At 42.0% G+C, this 23,274-nt stretch overlaps 1 pseudogene; it reads left to right on the top strand.

Annotated features, from left to right (window-relative positions):
• LOC103114016 (small ribosomal subunit protein eS8-like) overlaps window positions 1-23,274 on the top strand; it is a 32,857-nt pseudogene that overhangs the window by 2,418 nt on the left and 7,165 nt on the right.

Below are 23,274 nucleotides of genomic sequence, written 5' to 3'. Positions count from 1 at the left end.
CATGGTTTATCTTAAAAACCACTCTGGCTCCCTTGTTCCTGTCTACTGTAATCATACTGCCTCTGCTAATCCATAGGTCTAATTAAATTGAGTTTCCCACCCACTCCATGCCTCCGTCTATTGACATGAATGTGGCTAAATCAAATCACACAAGCATGTTTGTTAGTTGGGTTTTAAAGGAATGGTTACAAGCCTTCAGTGCTGACTAGTCATTTTAGTGATTTTTCTTTTCTCTGTATTACATTTATTAGCAAGTTAATATTGATTTACAAAATTATGAGGTAACAGGGGTACAGTTCGGCTCCATTCCCTCCACCAGAGCTCTGTGTCCCCATTCCCTTTACTGGAAACTGCTGTAGTTCTCTCAAGGTCACAGATATGAGCTGACTATTGTTTATATAACTATCTGTCTATTTCTCTTTCTCTTTGTACACACACACACACACACACACACACACACACACACACATTTTCCCCTATGGTGCTGCCCTCCCTTCTTTCCTTCCTTCCTTTTTTTTTTCACATGGATTTTTTCCCCTTTATTGGGGGATTAATGATAGTAAATACAATAGTTTGTACATGCATAACATTTCTCAATTTTCACATAACAGTACAACCCCCACTAGGTCCTCTGTCATCCTTTTCCAGGACCTGTACTTCCCCCTACCCACCCCAGAGTCTTTTACTTTGGTGCAATACACCACTTCCCTTCCTTTCTAACTCACACCTACACCTATTGCTACTTCCAAATGTTCTCCCTTCTTTTTTCTCTACTCTTTCCAGGTCTGAATGGAGTTGGAATTTAGAGTCTTCTGTTTATCTTCCCCCTATCACTTCTCCTCTTCTGGGAGTATGGGCCAGAATCCTTTATGGGTTGCAGAAGGTGGGAATTATGTCTTCTGTGATTGTTCCCTGCTGGACATGGACATTGGCAGGTCAATCCATACCCCCACCCTGTTTCTATGTTTCTCTAGTGGGGTAGGGCTCTGGAGAGGTGAGGTTCTGGGATACATTGCTATGGTCATAGGGAATTTGCATAGGACACATTGCTCAGGGAGTTCAGGGTGGAATCATGATAGCATCTGCAACTTGGTGAAATGAAAGGTGGTAAGATGTATGACAAAAAAAAAAAAAAGACTAATAAATAAGAACCAGAAAAATAGGAATAGAGCAGATGAGAATAGGGATCTCAGGATGGAATCTAGGAAGTCTATTTTGTCTTTCATCGAGTAAAGAGCATTAACTCAGTAGATCTTTCACTTTCTCCCACCAGCATTATCTTTACATATCTGTGGGTAAATGGTCTTTCCTATCAGTTAAAGTCATCTCCCACTTTTATGGATCCTGCTGTTACTGTCAGTCACTGTATGTTTAGATTATCTCACCATCCCTGCTGCCACCATTCTGGTCGAAACTATCATAATGGTTTATTTTGAGGACTTATTTATTGGTTTATGGTTTCATTATTGTCACCTAAAACTTACCTATAATGCAATAGACAATGTGATACTCTTGAAAAGTGAATTGTAGTCTGGCACATCTCCAACAAAAAGCACATTGGGGATTGTTATACTGTACAAAAAGCACATTGGGGATTGTTATACTGTACAAAAAGCCAAAAGTCTTCACCATGATTTGCAATGATTTACTTTTCCATTTCCTTTTCCTAACTTACTGCACTGCACCAGCATTATCCTCCATGCTGTTTCTGGAATACACTCATCAGCACAAATGGATTTCCCCCTGGCATCTATTAGGTCCTTATTCAAAACTCACCTTCCTTTAGATGAATTTCTTATATATAATGCTAAAACTTTGCACCTTCCCATTCTGATATTTTTTTTTGTCTTCACAGTCAATTATCTCATTAACTTGCATTGTATAAACATGAATAATTTTTAATTTTATCATTTTGTTTTTTTCTGTTTGTTTTCTATATGATCTCTGTTTTCTTTTGGGGCGAAACTATTGTTTTGGTTTTAAAGGATTATGGTTTGTTGCTCGGTAGTATCTGCTTTTAAAAATTTAATTCCTTTCTCCTTTTTATTAGTGAATTAACAGAGTTTTGCACGATTTCAGGGGTATAATTTCACCCATACATCTGGTAAGTGTAAGTCAACACACTCTGTGCCCCCACTTCTATACACATTGGAACTACCATAGTCTCACAGAGTCCAAGAGTCTCTGTCCTTGCCTTTTCTTTTTTTCTGTAGTTTTCTGAGAGGACTCTCTCTCTCTCTTTTTTTTTCCTCCTCCAGGGTTATTGCTGGGCTCGGTGCCTGCACCATGAATCCACCGCTCCTGGAGGCCATTTTTCCCCCCTTTTGTTGCCCTTGTTGTAGCTTAATTGTAGTTATTATTATTGCCCTTGTTGACGCAATTCGTTGTTGGATAGGACAGAGAGAAATGGAGAGAGGAGGGGAAGACAGAGAAGGGGCGAGAAAGATAGACACCTGCAGACCTGCTTCACCGCCTGTGGAGTGACTCCCCTGAAGGTGGGGAGCCGGGGGCTCGAACCGGGATCCTTACGCCGGTCCCTGCGCTTGTTTAACCCACTGCGCCACCGCCCGACCCCCAGGACTCTCTCTTATGCATTTTTTTAATGTATTTGTCCTCTGTTCTTCTCAACCCTCATTTATTTCTGAGGATAATTAGTCCCTAGTGACTATAACTAGTCTACTTTTCCTGCCTGTATTCTCCTGTCTCACTGGGATCAAGGTGGCAGTGAGGTGTTCCTTCCCTTTCATCTTGTTTTACTGACTTACGTCCTGACTATAGTCTGACTGTGCAGTTTTAGGGGATGTTTCATTTTCTCTTCCTTTCACCCCATTCCAACCCCAGGCAGTATTTCTGAAGAGAGAAACACGAACAGAGAAAAGGCCAATCTCATTATAATAATCCAAGTTGTACAGTCTATAATCTCCTTTTCTTTCTATTTCCCCCCCTGCTAATTGTCACATTCAATAGTTATGACTCAGTCTCCTTTTATTGCTGGTGAGAAGGCATTTACTTCAGTTTCTTTATCTATTAAATTTGGTCAGGGCAGAATTTATGATTTCTCCATTATTTTGACTTTTTACCCTAGGGAGAAAAAAACAGCCTTGGAAAGAATAGTGGGGTGAATTTAGTGTTTGTACCCAAGTCCAATTGTACCTTCTAAGTACCAAGTCTTTGAGAATAGTAACTGTCACCAGAGTTCTTAATGACTTTTTAGCTTTTTCTTTTTTTTTAATCTTGTTTGTTTCGTCGTGTGTGTATGTGTGTGTGTGTGTATATATATGGATTAATGTTTTATATTCAACAGTAAATACAATAGTTTATGCATGCATAACATATCTCAGTTTTCCACATAACAGTACAACCCCCATTAGGTCCTCTGCCATCCTTTTTGGACCTGTACTCTCCCCCCACCCACCCCAGAGTCTTTTACTTTGGTGCAATACACCAACTCTAGTTCAGGTTCTACTTGTGTTTTTGCTTCTTATCTTGTTTTTCAACTTCTGCCTGAGAGTGAGATCATCCCATATTCATCCTTCTGTTTCTGACTTATTTCATTTAACATTATTTCCTCAAGCTCCATCCAAGATGGGCTGAAAACGGTGGTCACCATTTTTAATAGCTGAGTAGTATTCCACTGTGTATATATATATCACAACTTGCTCAGCCACTCATCTGTTGTTGGACACCTGGGTTGCTTGTAGGTTTTGGTTATTACAGAGTGTGCTGCCAAGAGCATACATGTACACAGATCTTTTTGGATGGGTGTGTTGAGTTCCTTAGGATATATCCCCAGGAGAGGAATTGCAGAATCATAGAGTAGGTCCATTTCTAGCCTTCTGAGAGTTCTCCAGACTGTTCTCCACAGAGGTTGGAACAATTTACATTCCCACATCAGTGCAAGAGTGTTCCTTTGACCCCACAACCTCTCAGAGAACTCTCAGAAGTCTAGAACCTGTATTCATGTGTCAATGAATACACTGTAAACAATTAACTATATATATGAAAATGTATACTAAAAAAAAACAAATGTAAAGATTCCTCTAGATCCCTATCAGATGTTCATTTTGTTATTCAATCTTTTATTTAATTTTATTTAATATCTATTTATTAGAGATGAAGAGAAATTGAGAGGGGAAGGGTATAAAGATAGGGAGAGAGATAGAGAGATACCTGCAACATTGCTTCACCACTCATGAAGCTATCCCCCTGCAGGTGGGGACCAGAGGCTTCACCTTGGGTCCTTGTACACTGTAGTATATGTGCTTAACCAGGTGTGCCACCACCTGGCCCCCATTCAATGTTTTCATTTAGAAACATTTTCTTTTTTTCTGCCAGGGCTTCACTGGGGCTTCAAATCTGCATGATTCCCACCCCCCTCCAGACTGAGGGTGAAAAACAGAAAAAGGAGAGACACTAAAGCACTGCTCCACTGTTTATAAAATTTCCCCTTTATGTAACACTTCATGTGGTCACTGGGGTCTCCAACCTGGGTCCTCATATTTAATCTACTGGATGAGTTATCTTCCAGTCTCCTTAAAAATGTTTATTATAACTTTTTTTTCATTGTCCCCAAGGTAAGTTTTGTAAATTAGAATGTTGAGGCTGGTACCTGGTTTCTAGAAGAATCCCCATAACTTGAAAGAAATACAGTCTTAGATTAGACCTGAAACAAAAACCCACTTGATAACTCACAAAGTAATTAAAAAATAAAAGACTGCAGTACAGCTTTGACTGGGGTTAACAAACAGAAGGTTTATTACATCGCAGGTTATTTAGGTACAGCCAAGTAGGCAAAAGAACAAAGATGGGCTAGTCGTGATGGTGGAGATAAGTTACCAGTGCTCAGGTCCTAGAGGAAGTAGCATGGTAGGTCCTGAGGACAAGGGAAGCAGCCAGGACAGCAGGAACCCAGAGTGATTTCCAGCAGACACTAGCTTGAATCACTTCCAACACACCCTTGTGGGTTTGCTTTGATCTCTCATATGCTTTTCAGGCTGAGGGGCAACCATACCCTAATTACATTCACGTCCCAACAAACTCAAACATGGGGGCTGCGGTACAGTTAGAGAAGACAGAATTAAAGTTAAGCTGAGCTTCCTGAGTACTACAAATGCATTTAAGTTCCTGTTTTTGTTTGTTTGTTTTTTGTTTACCTGAGAATTGCTCAGCTCTGGCTTAAGATGGTGCAGAGGACTGACCCGGGATGTTGGAGACTCAGGCACGAGAGTTTCTTTACATAACCAACATATCGCCCCCCCCCCCCCCCCGAATTCTTGGTTCTGCATTTACTTCACTCACTAAAATTCTGTCACAATTGCACTCGAGTGATTTTTTTTTTTTTTTTTTTTTTTTGGCCTGAAGAGTTGAGCAGTCTACCTGACTGAACTCTGACTGTGGGAGACGAGTGTTAGATGCCACTAGGCTGCACGGATGGTAAGGAAAGACGATATCCTTAGCCCATCTAGATCTACTAGGTGACTGTCCTGCTGTGTGACCTTATGTAAGTTAAACAACATCTCTGAGCACAGATTAGTCTACTCTGTAAAATGCAGGCTTTTCCTCTGAAAGTTCTTTGAGCTCTTAGGTTTCTAAGATTCTTAGTATACAGAGGTAGAGAGGGCTGCGGTAGGGAGTTCTAGTGTGTCTCTTGATATATTATAGTTCTACTCAAAAGGGAACTGAGCAAAGGTGTACAGGAAAGCCCATTCCCCACACCCTCTGGTCCACAGGAAAACAAAAATGAAGAGGAAGGAGCAAGCTAATTTGTGGCAAATAGCTCCACCTACTCTCTGCCGGAAGCCACCTGAGTCAGTTCCTGTTGCTGCCAACACATCCCAGCAGGTCCCCTGAATTTCTGGGGGATGTAAAAGAGACATGCACACATTCCAGCCCCTTTCTGCTGACTCTGGGATTGCACAGCAAGCTGCAGTCATTATTTTTATTGCTGATGCCACTTCCTATCGAAACAATTTGGTGCTAATAAGCCCCTACAATAGTAAGCAATGGTTTGGCTGAAATAATTGTCACTAAATACCATTCAAGGCTTTGTTGCTTCTTGGGCATATTGCTAATTATTCCGCATCTGAAATAACACCCAGAGGCCCACTGAATGCTAGTAAATAGGGTTTCTTCATGCTCCCGAAGCCCGAGGCTGGGTGTGATTAGGGACACCAAGCCTCTAATCCAGTAAACAATAACTGTCTCACCGTCTCAACTCCTAAAAATCACAGCCTTCTGCAAATTGTACCAGAGCTCAGACAAATCAAGTTGTCCATCTCATGCCAGAATTCCTGGGAGACAATGGTGTGGGTGAGAGTCTCCTTGGGACTGCCCAGGAGGGCTTCTGGGGTGGGCAGAGGGGTTGTGTTTATGGGGTATACAGTGTGGAATCTGACTGGCATGCCTCAGAACTGGCTGGATGCTATCATCCTAGAGAGGAGGTAACGTGAGGGCATGAAACACAGGGAGCAGGATGGGGGTAGGGAAATTAAGGTCTCCGTGTTATAGAGGTCTCTTTTCTGACTTGTTGTTTCCCCTCCCTCCCCCCATCAAGGCAGCAGGTGGTTTTGTCTTCTGTCCTCTGCTATGGTGTCCCTGCTGAGACTATGTCCCTGTGAGCACAGGGTATGTGCTGTCCTCTCTTCTGAACTCTTGGGCCTTGCACTTGGCCAAAAACCATGCTGGAACTCATAGGGACTTAATCAGGCTGGGAATCCCAGGCATTTGAGAGAGAATCCTGCAGAGGAGACAGGGTAGTGGAATTAACACAGGCTGTGATATGCAAAGATCTACTGGGGACAGATTCTTTTTTAAAATATTTATTTATTATTTATTCCCTTTTGTTGCCCTTGTTGTTTCATTGTTGTAGTTATGATTGATGTCATTGTTGTTGGATAGGACAGAGTGAAATGGAGAGAGGAGGGGAAGACGGAGAGGGGGAGGGAAAGATAGACACCTGCAGACCTGTTTCACAGCCTGGGAAGCGAGTCCCCTGCAGGTGGGGAGCTGGGGCTCAAACCAGGATCCTTAGTCTGGTCCTTGCACTTTGCGCCACCTGCGCTTAACCCACTGTGCTACCACCCGACTTCCTGGGGACAGATTCTTAAGGAAAGAGTTAATAGTGAATCCGGTGCAGGAGGGGAACTAGGGGACAAGCATTGAAGACAGGTGTGATATCCACTGAACGCTCCTTTCTACAGTCTAAAACTGTAAAACCATATCTGCAAGTTGAAAACGATATTTTAAAATATTTTCACATGTGTATACCAATCTTAGTGTTTTCAACTGAGATGGTCAGTGGACACAGGAAAATAGAAATATCTGTGGGGGGGGGCTGGTGGTGGTGTACCTGGTTAAAAGCATACATACAGTGTACAAGGGCCCAGGTTCAAGCCCCTGGTCCCCACCACCGGCAGCAGGGCAAATTTAACAAATGGTGAAGCAGGTCTGCAGGTGTCTCTCTATTTTCTTCCCTTCTTTCTTCCTTCTCTATCTGTCCCTCCCCTCTTAATTTTTCTCTTTCTCTATCCAACAATAAATAAATAAATTCAAGGTAGAAAGACCCACAGGCCACTGGAGCTTTTTTTTTTTCCCCACAAATTGCTAAAAACTTTCATCCATCCATATATCCATTCACTCCTCCATTCCTTCTTTTTTTTTAAATCTATTCATTAAAGATTATTAAATTGACAACTCTTTATTAAGAACCTATTCTCTGAAGGCAAATTGTAGGTCCCAAGGTTACATGTTATTCTTATAATAAAAGCCTACATCTTCCCTGCACCTCCCTCTTTGAGGTTTAAAGTTATCACAGCATGTGAGGTTGCATAGAGAATGAGAGACCTCTCCAGAATGAGAAACTGATTGCCACAAAAAATATGACATGACCAGGGTAAGATAACCATTGTGACTCTGGAGGTCTCCAAACAAAAACAGGATTTAGCTAGGGGCAGAGTGACCTTTATGACTTTGTAGTTATTCCTTTATACCGCTACTCCTACCCAAATTACAACACTGGACAACCCACCCTTCCTCAAGTAAGCCTCCACCCCTTTATCCTCTTCCCCTTTTTCCCCAGGCATAAAGCATCTAGTCTGTAAGAAAGAACACCAGTTTGAATCCTCTGTCTGCAGGTCCCTCTGTTTTGATCTCAATAAGTCTGCCTTGCTTCGTGGAGATCCATCTCTCTCTCTTCCTGTGTGTCGACCCCAGGCACATTTTTTCTATCTGAGAAGAAATGACAACTCTCCTATGCTCTCATAGTGGAAAGATAGCAATGGATTACAAAAGACTAAGTGCACAATCAGGCTGACAGAATGACCCAGACTGCAAGTGTGAGCGAATGCTAAGAGCTTGGATATAGCTCAGTGCCTTCATTGAGGTGGCCCTTGTGTTAGAATGGTTTCTATTACACTCAACAATATTTATACCCTTTTCCCATATTTGGGAGCTACTCTCTTCCCTGATCCAGCTTTCTGGTCCTTTTTCCAGCCATGACATCATCTCCCCCAGACAATAATTTGGATCCACCTGCATATCCAATTTCAGGCTCAGGGAAAAAAAAAACTAGTGGAGTATAACTAAAATATGCTTACTAGCTATCTACAAAATGGAGGACCCCCATCCAACTCTTCATCTGTGCTATTTCAGCCTTTAGGTTTATGATTGGTCAACAATTTGTTTGGCTTTGTATATTAACTCTCTTTTCAGTCACCAGGTTCCAGAACTAGCATGATGCCGACCAGAATTCCCTGGACAGACGACCCCACCAATGTGTCCTGGAGCTCCACTTCCTCAGAGCTCTGCCCGGGATGCATTGGATCGACCTTCCCGTGGTCCATCTCATGAGTACCCATTCATTGGGGAAACTGACGATCCTTCCTAGCCGACTGAATCCACATGGATCCCAGTCACTTTCAAAGCCAGCAACAAGCAGCTCCTGCCAGCTTTCAAGCTGTTGGTCCTGCTCTTCGAGTCCTCCAACTTAATGTTGAGGGGCTGTCCTTTGCCAAACACGTTCTTATTGGTCAATTGGCGATTCAGCATCAGGCAGATGTTATCTGCCTACAAGAAACACATATAGCAGTCGATGAAGCTGCTCGATTCACCATCAGTGAATTTGATTTAATATGCTATAATCTCCATCCTAAACATGGCCGAGCCATCTACGCCAAATCTTGTCTTGCGGACGTTGACCATACGGCCTCTTCGACCTTCTACGTCTCCATTACTATTGGAACTATTCAGCTCATCAACGTATATAAGCCTCCCAGTGCCTCATGGGATAACGAGGTCCTGCCTAGCTCAAATCACCCAGCCATTTACGTTGGAGACTTTAATAGTCATCACCAAGACTGGGGATATTCCTCCACTCGTGCTGATGGCTCTACCTTAGCCGACTGGGCTTCAGCGAATGACCTCTCCCTATTATACGATCCCAAACAGCCAAGCTCTTTTCACAGTGCTAGATGGAATAAAGACTCGTCACCCGACCTGTGCTGGATTAGCACAGTCAACGGCCAAGCCTTTCCCGCTACGAGACAAGTTCTCAAGATCTTCCCACACAGTCATCACCGCCCAGCTATCATCCACATTGGTCTCCAGCTCCCACTGATTCTGTGCTCGGAGAAACTAAGATGGAACTTTCGGAAAGCAAACTGGCGTCTGTTCAGTGATCTTACCAACAAATCTATTCCTGCAATTCCAATTAACTCTATCCCCTCTGAAGATTCCTACAGGTGCTTCCGCCAAGCCATCTTCAAAGCAGCTTCCCAAGCTATTCCTCGTGGGAGACGTGTTAACTATACGCCTTGTCTTGATGCTGAATGCGAGCAACTACTAAAGCAGTATGATGAGTCGGGCGACCCAGATGTGGCTGACCATCTCATTGCCTCCCTGGATACAGCACACCAACCCTGCTGGCAACAACTCACGGAAAGTCTGAACTTCACCCACTCAAGTAGGAAGGCCTGGAAGCTTCTTCACAGACTGGGTGCCGGTAGCCAACCCCCTCCCGTCTCCCATCCTCCCGTATCTCCAAACTCAGTGGCCAGTCACCTAACTCAAGTTGGACGTGCTAAGATCGACCCAGTCTGGAAAAGAGAAATTTCCCATGAGTGGTCATCCCACTTCCGGTTATCTTGTCCATCTCCAAAACTCTCTCCCTTTACACTGTCTGAACTGGAAGACGCTTTGAAGAGGGTTAAACCGGAAACAGCTGCTGGCTATGATAACATCACCCCAGAACTCATTCTTAACCTGGGTCCCGCGGCAAAGAAGTGGCTAGCTTCATTCCTGTCCCACATCTTGGAATCTGAGTCTATGCCCAAAGTTTGGCGTCGTGCGAAGATTATAGCGGTTTTGAAACCAAAGAAAGACCCAACACTGGCCGCCAGCTATAGACCAATTTCTCTCCTCTCTGTGTGTTACAAACTCCTTGAGAGGCTGCTTCTGTCATGTATTTTTCATCTTACAGAGAAATTCCTATCACCCGCCCAGGCTGGTTTCTGCCCAGGAAGATCTACCTGTGAACAAGCCCTGGCCCTCTCAACTTACATTGAAAATGGATTCCAGAAGAATTTAAAGACGGGTGCTGTCTTTGTTGATCTCACAGCAGCCTATGACACGGTCTGGCACCGTGGTCTCCTGGTCAAGATCTCAAGATGCCTGCCTCCATGGGTGGCCAACACTATATCATTTCTTCTCCAAAACAGAAGATTCCGGGTACATCTGGGTGACAAGTCTAGCAGATGGAGACTTGTCTCAAGTGGCCTCCCCCAGGGCTCTGTTCTGGCTCCTACGCTATTTAATATTTACATCAATGACCTTCCAGAAACTTCTTCAAGGAAGTTCATCTACGCCGATGACATCTGCTGTGCAACTCAGGCATCCAAGTTTGACATCCTCGAGGAAACACTCACGAAAGACATGTCTCTGATATCTGATTACTGTAAAAAATGGCGACTAATTCCTAGCACTGCAAAAACGGTATCATCTGTTTTCCATCTACCCCATGCCTTGGCCTCGCATGAGCTTAATGTGCAGCTTGGTGATAGGAGAATCCGGCATGAAGCCCAGCCAGTCTATCTTGGCGTTACTCTCGATCGCACTCTGTCATTTCACGAACATCTCATAAAAACTGCAGCAAAGGTGGGCGCGAGGAATAACATCATTGCAAGACTGGCCAGCTCCTCATGGGGCGCGAGCGCTTCCACACTACGATCATCATCTCTGGCATTATGCTATTCCACTGCAGAATACTGTGCCCCAGTATGGTTCCATAGCCCCCATGTCCACTTGGTCGATTCCAAATTATATTCCTCCATGAGGATAATTTCTGGAACCATCCGTTCCACCCCGGTTCCATGGCTGCCAGTTCTTAGCAACATCGCCCTGCCAGATATTCGTTGGGATGCGGCATTATCTAAGTTCATTTCCCACGTCTACACTCGACCGGACCTGCCAATATACGCGGATATCTTTGCCCACCCTATTCAACGCTTGATGTCTCGTCACCCAATCTGGTCCCCTACGCCTACACTGAACTTCTCTGTTCCAGTCTCTTGGAAACAGAGCTGGCAGTCAGCTGAGGTCAAGAACAAACACCTCATCACAGACCCCTGCAAGCGTCAACCCGGCTTTGACCTAGCACGTTATGATTGGGCCCTCCTCAATCGCTATCGAACAGGCCATGGCCAGTGCACCGCTAATGTTCCATCGCTGGGGAGCCAGAGACAACCCGAACTGCCCCTGCGGCTCCAGACAGACTATGACCCACATAGTCAACGACTGCCACCTCTCCAGATTCAAAGGAGGTCTCGAAACTTTACAGCAGGCTCAACCTGATGCTGTTGACTGGCTACGGAAGAAGGGCAAACACTAGAAGAAGAAGAAGAGCCCTGCCTCACTAGGGAAAGAGAGAGACAGGCTGGGAGTATGGATCAACCTGTCAATGCCCATGTTCAGTGGGGAAGCAATTACAGAAGCCAGACCTTCCACCTTCTGCATCCCATAATGACCCTGGGTCCATACTCCCAGAGGGTTAAAGAATAGGAAAGCTATCAGGGGAGGAGATGGGATAAGGAGTTCCGGTGGTAGGAATTGTGTGAAGTTGTATCCCTCTTATCCTATGGTTTTGTCAATCTTTCCTTTTTATAAATAAAAAAATTAAAAAGAACTGTTTCCAAACTGGGTCACTACATGGTTGTGACCTGTGCTTCATGATCTTAAAGAATCCAGGGGGCCAGGTGGTGACGTGCACATAGTACCATGCACAAGGACCCGGGGTTGAGTCCCTACTATCACCTGCAGAGAAAAAATGCTTCATAAGCCATGAATCAGGTCCGCAGGTATCTATTTTTCTCAACTCCTTTCTATCTCCCTACCTCTCTCAATTACTGTCTGTCCTGTCCAATAAAATTTTTTTTAAATGGAAAAAATGGCCATAGGAGCAGTGGATTTGTAATGCAGGCACCAAGCCCCAGCAATCACCCCCCCAAAAAAAGAAAGAAAGAAAGGAAGAAGGAAGGAAGGAAGGTAGGAAGGAAGGAAGGAAGGAATTCAGGTATATAACTCGATATAGAAAAACTACATTTCCCAGAATTCCTTGCACCAGGTAAAGAAAGGGAAAATTGCCCCAAAGGAAGAATGCAAGGCAAATGATTGGACAGAAGGGGACCTGAAATCTGACCTTTAATATTGGGTCACAAATAGCAGGAGACAAGGGGGTGGGAGAGTAAGAAGCAGAGAAAGAAGCAGCATGGACTGAGAGCAGGAGGAGATGCAGCTGAAACTGGGATTGTGTTGCTGAGCTGAGTTGAGGAGAAGACACTGGAGATCTGGACCATCAAGGGGAGAATAACTAGAGGTTGGGAATAAGAGGGGGAGCATTTCTGAGTCTCTAATTTAAGGCAATTTTTATTCAGTTAATGTATATGTTGGCATGATGGTAGCCACTTGTAGGTCATAGCTTCTAATGAGGGATTTCTGTACTTATGTAGGTAAACACCCCATATTAATTTGGGGGACATATGGTTTCCTTGTAACACTTTGGCACTGGTGGACAAGCCCAAGGATATGATTACACAGATAGTAGATCCTCAATATTTGTTGAATAAATAAATTCAGAGGTCAGATTTTAAAGAGTTATGTTCTAGATTAAAACTAATTTTGACCTAGAATAGTGAGTAACCAGAAAGCAGATTACAGGGGGGATAAATAATTCTTTTGAGGTAGTAAGGAATCTTCATGGGACTGATAGCTCTTCAGAGCAGACACAATTGAATTTGAACTTAGTATTTGGACATTTATGGGCTTTTCTGCCATAGCCATAAAAGTATCATAACCTCATCAGCATAAGGGAAAAAATGGTTTATTAGGCAACAGAAAAATTGAAAAAAAAATTATATAGTGTAAGAACAATACTCCATCCCAACTCTATCCCCCCCACAAGTCCTTTTTAATTTTTATTTTTTATTTGTCCTAGCTTTTAAATTTTAGATCTCTCTGGGTTTGGCAAGTCCTTATATAAATTGCTTCTCTTTGTTCTCAGGTGTGGAGATTAATGGTTGAAGCTCCATTTCCAACAGTGAAAGTTCTTCTAGTTCTTTTCTTACAAATGACCATTTTCAAGTTTACAAGTCCTCTGATTCTTGCAAAAATTCACTTCCCAGTGTAGGCCTTGCTAAGCAGATCCCCTTGTGTGAATCACGGATTGCTTTTCTGGCTCCTAGGTGGAATTAGAAATACTAAGTCTCAGGTCCAAAGGCTGGTTCTTCACCTTCCATTATTTCTTGGATTTGAAGATAGGGCATTACCACACCAGCAGGCTGTCTTGATCATTAACACTATTGAAATCAAAACCTGAAGGGTCAACTTCCTTAGAGAGGAGCTAGGGTTGGTGTGGCATTGCCCACCTTTTTTTTTTCTTTTTTGGAGGGGGTAAAAGAATGAGGAAAAGCATCATGGGAGGAGAGAGATCCAGGTTCTTTTCTAGCTCCATCTTGCTATTATACCCTGAGGATTTTGAGAACAGTCACAAGTCAAGAAGAGCCAAAATGCTTTGTGGGAATACCCTTGCTCTCAATATTGTGCAGTATTACAAAACTCAATGTTTTTCTTCACACCAAGTCCCAAACTACAATCTCCATTGTCTCTGTGGCATAGAACAAGCAAACTACTCTACTATTTCACTACTGCATGTCGATGCATATCTGTGAACTGAGGATTCTCTTGGTTTCAGTGAAGGTGTTGAGCACAAGGGATGCATGAGAATTTCTGTATGGAGAACAAACAGCTAATAGAAAACAAATAAACAAAAAAAGACTTGTCTGTTTATAGGCAGGCTGTATGTAGAAAGGAAACTCTAGGAAAGCCGTAATTTCCTGAGTAGAAATAAGGGCCAGGTTGGAATAGGTGGAAAGTCATTCCAATTAAAACATTAAATGAAATATGCCCTTATTTTGTAAGGTGGTGCTGTTTTGGGAAACTCTTCCCCAATCAGCATACAAAGAAAAAAAAAAGCAAAAGCAAAAAACAGAGAGAAAGAGATTATTTCATTGACATGACATCTTTCTCCAACTTCTGCTTTTCTCATTCATAAGACCGACACATATATTAGAAAGTCTGTAAATACTCAGCACCATTCCTCCCTCCCTTTATACCAGCTTTCCCACTATAGCTTTTTCCAGTGCACGTATCTTAGAAAGTCTGTAAATACTCAGCACCATTACTCCCTCCCTTTATACCAGCTTTCCCACTATAGCTTTTTCCAGTGCACGTATCTTAGAAAGTCTGTAAATACTCAGCACCATTACTCCCTCCCTTTATACCAGCTTTCCCACTATAGCTTTTTCCAGTGCTCCATGAACTCTGGTCTCTGCGTCATCATTGCTCTCCTTGTGGCTAACCTTACAAGGCATTCCACATTTGGAATATTACCACTATTTGGTAACATTTTCCATCTTCAAAATCTTTGTTGATTTGGCTTCTCAGGGACTCTCTTTGGCTACATTTTACCCCTTCCACACTTCCCATTTTCTTAGTTTGCTCTTCTCTTGTATCCATGCCTTAAGTGTTAGCATTCTAAAAAATTCTCTAAAACATTTTTATGCATATTTTACTTTTTAATTTGCATATATTTTCCCCAGGTGGTCTCAAATATATTGTAACAGCAAGAAAACATGAAAAATTATATAGTTAGCTTCTACTGTTGTTAAAAAAGAACTCTATTTTATATCTACTATTGTTTTAAAAAGTTCTTTAGTTTACATCCATTTGAGTTAAAAAAATAGAAAGGAATTCTATTAAATACTTGTTTTTTAAGAAATGAACTTTCACTTTAATTACCATCTAATTGCTGACATCTTTCAAATCTGTATCTCTAGCCCAGTTTTCTTTCCTGAATCAATCTCATATATCTAAACTTCTACTTTGTAAGTAGAACTTACACACAGCATTGCTGATTTATAGGAATCCTTGATGCACTGGGAATGTAAAAAATATATATATAGTTTGGAAGGTTAATTTGTTGTTATTGACTAATTGCAAATTATGCATGGGATTTGAACCTATCCATTTACTTTTAATTATCTCTCTGTAAAATGTTCCATTTTCAAGAGACAAAGAACCATACCTAAAGTCTTAGAAAATATCATGGTGATTGGGGGCGGGGTTCAAATGAGGAAATATTCAATGACTATAAAATTATACAAGAAGAGGCATAAGTTCTAGAGACATGCTATAAAATGTTATGTTTATAGCTATAAAATATGGCATTATACACTTTAAATGTTTTAGGAAGGTATATTGCTTTTCACATGGACTTCAGGTCATGGCTAATGTGTACTGGAGTGATTTAAGAGAATAGATCAAAGCTCTGGAGGGTGTTGGATCAAAGAAGTTGAAATGTAAGGCTGAGTGGAAAGTTTATTGGTACAAGCACACCCCAACAATTACAGATTTAACATCCTGTTGAGGACACTCGGAGTGAGACAAATATGTTGTTGAAATGGCTTCTTCTGAAAGCTTTGCAATAATGATGTTTTACAGAAAACAAAGTAGAGATGTTAGAATTGCCTTGGAAGAGTTTTAGAAATGTCAATAATTTCAGAGGCCCTCAAGGTAGAATTTTTAGGAAGGCCGGGCAACTTAGCAGCTGTCTGTGTTCCCTGAAAGGCTGCCAAAGGTGAGCACCTTCACTATAAGAATGTGGGATCCTGGTTCGAGCCCCCGGCTCCCCACCTGCAGGGGAGTCGCTTCCCAGGCAGTGAAACAGGTCTGCAGGTGTCTGTCTTTCTCTCCCCCTCTCTGTCTTCCCTGCCTCTCTCCATTTCTCTCTGTCCTATCCAACAATGACAACATCAATAGCAACAACAACAATAAAACAACAACGGCAACAGAAGGGAATAAATAAATCAAATAAATATTAAAAAAAAAAAAAGAAGTGATACTTTAGTGAAAAGGGACCCAACTTTGTAGTTCTCTGTAGCCCAAGTTTAATAGGCAGAGCTAGGACCATGGAACCAGGCCCCCTAACTTCACTAGAATGACAATAATTACAGATAAGCGATTCAAAGTAGTGGCTAGGGACCATCAGAGGTGAGGTAGATTTAATGATCATAGTGGAGAGCAATCCAGAATGTTAACTAACACATTTGGAATTGCCAGCAATGAGTTGGGAAGTCAACAAATGTATTGCTTAATTTACATAACCAAAGTAGACCACAGAAAGATGACAAGTGCTGAAGCTTGCTATCCAGTAGAATGAAGTAACCTCTTATCTAGTTTCCAAATCTGAGCCAGTTTTCAGATTCAGAATTCTATGACTGAGAAAGTCACTAGACCATCTCACAGAAAATCTGACAAAGTCTTAGAAAAATATATGTACTATGAATTCCTCTAACCCTTCTCTAAAGGGATGTATATAGACAGAAAAGAAAACACCCATGTGGTACACGCTGCATTATGTACTGCAGAAAGGGAGATACTCAGGTATGTCAAGGGCTGTTGGGCTCAAGAGTTTGAACTGATATTCAAAGAACCAAAGTGAAGAAAGCACTGTAATGACCTTCCTAGAGTGGGTATATGAAAAACCAGGTGGTAAGTGGAGTCCTGGCCCAAATTCATTTTCTAAGTGTTCAACTAGTCTGCCAAGCCCACACTGTGATAATTTTCATGGGTTCTGAGTGCTTAATTGGGTTGAATATACTTAGCAGCTGGAGGAAACCTCACACTGATTCCTGACCTGTGGAGTGAAAGTTATTATAACAGAAAGGGCCAAGTCAAAGTCCCTGAAACTGTACACCAGCCCAGCCAAGATAATAAATTTGAAGCAATAAACTCATCCTAGCTGAAATAGCTAAACTAGCATTACCATTAAAAGACCAAAAGGCTGCAGAGGTGGTGGTTCTCAGATTTCCATTTAATTCCTTGGTCTGAACCTTGTAGAAACCAGATGGACCATAGAGGCATATGGTAGAGTGGAAATATAATCAAGCAGTAGACTCAATTGTAACTGTTAGTATGCATTTCAGTATATTGGGCAAATTGATCTATGCATATGTAGATCAAGTTTCTAGCTAATGTACTGGGTTAAGGCTGATACTCTGAAGTCTGGGTGATGTTTTTAAAGATGTAATAAACATATGTATCTAAAAACCAAGGGGCAGGAGTAGGAATAACATTTCTTGACATCACTGCCAGAACCCATTTGGGGAAATTTTGCTTTTGTTTCCACAGCTTTCAGTGCCAAAAGGTACTGGTTATTAGTTTGTGGATAGGACAGATATACTATACTATGAGACAAAGTAAGTGTTTCACTAAACATAAAGCTATGATTGCTATCTAGTTATTTTAGACTCCTCACATCAGTAGGTTGCCAGAAACAGAAATTACTCCTCAAGGCCTTCACTGGGGCATCCTCTGGTGTTTTTATACCTGGTGAGTATCATAAATTACAACAACCAAGGGCAGAAAAGGGTCTAGAAAATAATGAAGTTCAGACTCCAGAACCATGAAGTCCTGGCTGAGGTTTAGGGGGAGACTGTTAGCTCTCATTTAGAGTAAACAGTAGAAGGAAGAGATGTAGAATCAAGGCTAGCCACTGAAGCAGAGATTGCGATGTGTCTTCTAATCCTTTTATTTTTACTTCCTCCACCATTACAGAATAAACTGTCATCACTTCCTTGAAGAGGCTGCTTAGGGAAAGACTCCTCTGGAAGAACATGCCCTCTGCACCCTGCAGATAACCTGGAAGAGTGACCAGAACCCAAGATGTCTGTGTCCTGTTTTGGTATTTCCCTTTCCACCTGACTGCTAATGCAAATGTAAATGAATGTGGATGTGCATCAGGAAACTATGGCTAAAGCTAATTTCCTCAGGGCTTCACTTCAGCATCCCCTGAACCTACTATAAAAGTTAGAAGACTGGGGGACTCCAGGGTGCAATTTCTCTCCTCTTATCTCTTCTTTCTCTCTTCCTCTCTCCTCTCTCCTTCCTCTCTCCCTCTCTCTCTCTCTCTCTGAGTCTAGATACCTCTAAAGCTTGTATCTGCCTCTCTTTATCTCTGCTTTGTCTCAATAAATGTTCATCTCCCTGAAATATGGCTGACTGTCTTGTGATTGTTCCATGTATATTTCAGACTAGAAACTTACTAGCAGAGCTTAAATGTGACCTCTGTGTCTCTGATCCTGTTCTTTCCTTCATGTTTCCCACAAGAGTGTTAGGATAGGTAGAGCACTTTTCAAGAGTCTGCAAAGCAGATACCATGGGTTTCCTGTTCATAGCCTTTGGGTGCTCAGTCTTTCGATGATATCAAATAGGAAATGCTATAGATTCCTCAGCTATGGGTTCTCTTTGTGTAGGATGCCTACATCCAATGCCAATGTGAATCGTGGCAGTTTCTCCATACCAGCAAGAAATTCTCATGGATACCAGAAATGAGTCTAAGAATTCAACTCAAGATACTGTTGACACAGTGAGAACATTCAAATTCCATAGCCTAGAGCTCAGTTTCTTCTGAATTTCCTTTAAGGTTTTTTTTTTTTTTTGAAGTTACATTAAATAGGCTCTTTGATTAAATCATTGATTATCAGCAGCTGAACTCAATCTCTAGCCCCTTGCATTTTCCCAGAAACCAGAGGGATGGTTGAAAGTGCTATACTTTGCTTGTGTCGGTTTCTTAGACAACTAGTCCCCCTCCTTGAGTACTGACCACAATGACACCTGCATACTCTTTACACCTAAGAAGTTCCAAGGAGCTGTGACTCAGCTGTGAATGGAAAGCAGATAATGGATGAGAAACTATACTTTAGGCATCTGAATGACCCAATCTACACTTATTATACATCATAATATTGCAACTCCATGGAACAAGCTAGGGTATAAGGAGTTCCTCCCACCAGAATAAGCTTTTAGTTAATGAGAGGTGTGAGTTGGAGAACAAATATGCTTGCTTCTTTCCTTTTAGGTAGGATAATATTGGAATGTGTTTTATACCACATCTAAGACAACCCATCATTGCCTGCAGTGATGAAAACTCATCAATGCACCTTGTACTCTTTACTTGTTCTCTTTACTTTTCTCTCTTTCCTGGTTTTACCCATCCTACTTTATGCTTTCTAGAACTGTCTGCCAGACACGTCACTTGCAGTCAACCCCAGGGTCTGGGAGAGCCTAACCTAAGACCTTTAAAGCATGGCATTTAAGATCATTGATTTTATCAAAGTGATGTTCCTTTCAGATTTTTTCTTTTTACTTATAACTTAGGTAGGTATGCCTGAAACAGTTCTGTGTCATTCCCTGGGATATCAGTGAAAAGAGTGATCTGAGCTTTATCATGTGTTTTAGCTCGTAAGTGCTAGAAGATAATACTGACATTTCTCAGGTAGAATGTTACTTACCCATCTGTTTGTTCTACTTGATTTCTTTCTGCCACTGTCTCACCTGGCAGTAAAGAGCTTTGATTTATTTACAGTTTGACAAAAGACCGGAAAGATAACATGCCAGGAGTTCTATAAAAGTGTTGGGGAGAGCATAATAGCATAGCATAATAACAAAGAAAATGTCAAGGTAGTTCCAAATTCATTGAGAGACCGCAAAAGGGAAAGAGTGGTATATAATTGAGCAGCAAATTAGAGGCTGGTGGTCATACTCTGACATTATGAAGGTATTATAAACATTACTGTGTGCTCAAAGAATATACACTCAACTTCATATCTTGACTTTGTGGAATATGAAGGGAAAAGAATGAGTTTGGTGATGGATTCTGTTTGGAAACCTATTTTGTAAGGGTGTAGTGGGGATCCCCAAGTGATGACAACTAAGTAATAGCTTCCATTTCCAGAAAAAAAAAGAGAGTTCATGTGTGTGTATGCATTCATAGAGATGGCATGTTTCTCATACTTGCTGTCATGGGAGGAGATACAAGATATGTTTTTTTTTAAATATTTATTTATCCCCTTTTGTTGCCCTTCTTTTTTTTTTTTTGTTGTAGTTATTATTGTTGTTCTTATTGATGTCATCATTGTTAGATAGGACAGAGAGAAATGGAGAGAGGAGGGGAAGACAGAGAGGGGGAGAGAAAGATAGATACCTGCAGACCTGCTTCATAGCCTGTGAAGGGACTCCCCTGCAGGTGGGGAGCTGGGGCCCTGTGGCCTGGAACCAGGATCCTTACACTGGTCCTTGCACTTTGTGCCACCTACGCTTAACCTGCTGCGCTACTGCCTAACCTGGGGAAGAAGTGATGAATATAAATCCCTATTGAATTAATCTTCCTCTTTCTAACAAGAGGACCACTCAGTTCCGGCAAATTTGTACATATGGAACCTCTCATGTGCAAGTCCTGTACACTAGCTTGTTACAGTCTCCCCTGCTCCCACTTGACTCTTAATACTAGAATATGATCCACCTGATGGATCTGACAGTGGCCTTATTAAAGGACATGAAAAGGGAAAGTTGGCCTAGAACTCTGAAAGAAGTGCTTGGGTAGAAGTAATAATAATGATAATGATAATAATAATGATAATCGTAATAGTGTTTATTCCACAGCCAGCTCAGTCTTGATTAAAATTAGGGTGATAATAATTATATTTATAGAGTCTATATTTATGGAGTACTAACTCTGCCTGGGGCTGAATCATCACTTTGAAGTAGATGCCTAAGCACATTCCACTGATGCTTCACATCTACATGTAGGCCACACTACTTCAAAGACCATGTTCTCCTCTGGGGTTTACTTAGTCAAATACTATTTTCCTAGAAAGTGTGTTGTGGTGCCTGGAAGGATCTCACTTGCTTTTTTTTTTTTAATTTTTATATTACAGAATTATATGTTGACAGGGGTTTGAATCCACACCATTCCCACCACCAGAGTTCTAAATCTCCACTCTTCCCACTGCAATCCACCACAGTTCCCCTAAAGTTGTAGACATGGGCCAACCATCATCTCTACAACTATCTGCCCACATTTATACATAGTTGCCCCTTCTTTTTCTGATTCAATCCTCTCTTTCTCTCTAAGTCACTCATAACATTGTGGCTACCTCCATATGTCCCTCTCCTTTTCCTTCTCTCTCTCTGGGCGCTGATGGAGCTGGAGTGCAGAATCCTCTTATCTTCATCCTATCACTTCTCCCCCGCTGGGAGTATGGATCAAGGTTGTTTATGGGGAGCAGAAGGTAGGAGTTCTGGCTTCTGTAGCTGCTTCTCCGCTGAGCATGGACGTCGACAGCTTGACCCATACCCCCAGCCTGTTTCTATCTTTCCCTAAGTGGACCAGAGCTCTGGAGATGCAAGGGTCTGGGACATATTGGTGAGGTCCTCTGCCCAGAGAAGTCAGGGTGGAATCATGGTAGCACCTGTAACTTGGTGTCTAGAGGGTGGTGTGACCTGAGGCTGTGGATTTTTTTCAGCTGTAGATTATGTGTCCAATTCAATCTCTTGTTGTTTACAATAGTTGTATCAGGGAGAGCGAAGGTCTGATCGCAGCTACTCCATGGCTCCCAGAAGACTTATTTGCTTTTAGGTAAATAGTGCAAATTGAAGTCTCAGGAAATTGGAACTACTAGTTTGAATGCCCTTAACCTTTCAACTCTTTATCCTTTGTATTAAGAGCATCATTATTTCAGTGGGAATCTATGGAGGGAGAAAATGTGCAGCAAGCTTTGCCATGCAAGTGAGCAGGTGAAGCACATAAACTATTCAGTACCTGTTCTGGAACAGCTTTTCCATCTGGTGGGCACAGCCTTGGGATGACCATATGCATCCTTCCAGTTCATTCTAGGTGGACAGATAGCTGTAATTCCATCTGGCAATAAGGATGTTAAGATCATTAAGGTTTGGTAACTTGCCACAGTCCTGTGTTTTGTTCCTCTTTTAGTTCTTGAAGAGTACAGACATGATCCCAAGAGACCAATGCCATTGAAAGAAAAATTTAAGGTTGCTTACATGACCACTAGAAGTATGAGGTATATGTCTCATCAGGAATACCAGGTTTGGATCAGGAAGCAGAAACAGGGATGAGGGAGATATTCATACCATTGTTTTTCTTGGGGGAGAAGAAGTGAGGTCAGAGAATAACATGATATTGTCTAGTTAGAATAATTTTAGTGGATTTCGAACTATAGGCATGGTCCCTATTTTCCTGTCTGTGTGATAACAGTAGTGCTGACAGATGGGTGCATCTAGTGCTAGCACTCAGTTCTGCAATCATTAGGACAGAGAAGCACTGACATATAGAATGGTGCTATTACAGATAGAGGATGTAGGTCTGTTAACAGGCTAATCTAAATAAGCACTATTTCTGGGGGCCTGGCAGTGGTGCACCTTGTTAAGCACACATTGTATGAAGTACAAGGATCTGGGTTCAAGTCCGGCTCCCCATCTTCAGGTGGGATGCTTCCCAAGTGGTGAAGTGGGTCTGCAGGTGCCTATCTTTCTCTCCTTATCTCCCTCTCCTCTTTCAATTTCCCTTTTTGTCTTAGCAAATAAAATGGAAAAAATGGCCACTAGGAGCAGTGGATTCTTAGTGAGGGCACTGAACCCAAGCAATAAACCTGGAGGCAAAAAAAAAAAAAAGAATAAAAAGACTGTTTGTGGTTGAGCCCTTTGTCATCTAGAAGAATTATGTAGGCCATTCAGAGATGTAATGTGCGGCACACACCTTACAACATATAAATGGCTCAGGTTCAAGCCCCTGTTGCCCACCTTCAGGGGAAAAGCCCCATTAATGGACAGGTGAAGTAGTGCTGCAAATGTTTCTCTTTCTCCCTATTT

The sequence above is a fragment of the Erinaceus europaeus genome, chromosome 12, assembly GCF_950295315.1.
Source record: "Erinaceus europaeus chromosome 12, mEriEur2.1, whole genome shotgun sequence".
NCBI classification, from domain to species: domain Eukaryota; kingdom Metazoa; phylum Chordata; class Mammalia; order Eulipotyphla; family Erinaceidae; genus Erinaceus; species Erinaceus europaeus.
This window is presented reverse-complemented; position numbering and strand designations above follow the sequence as displayed.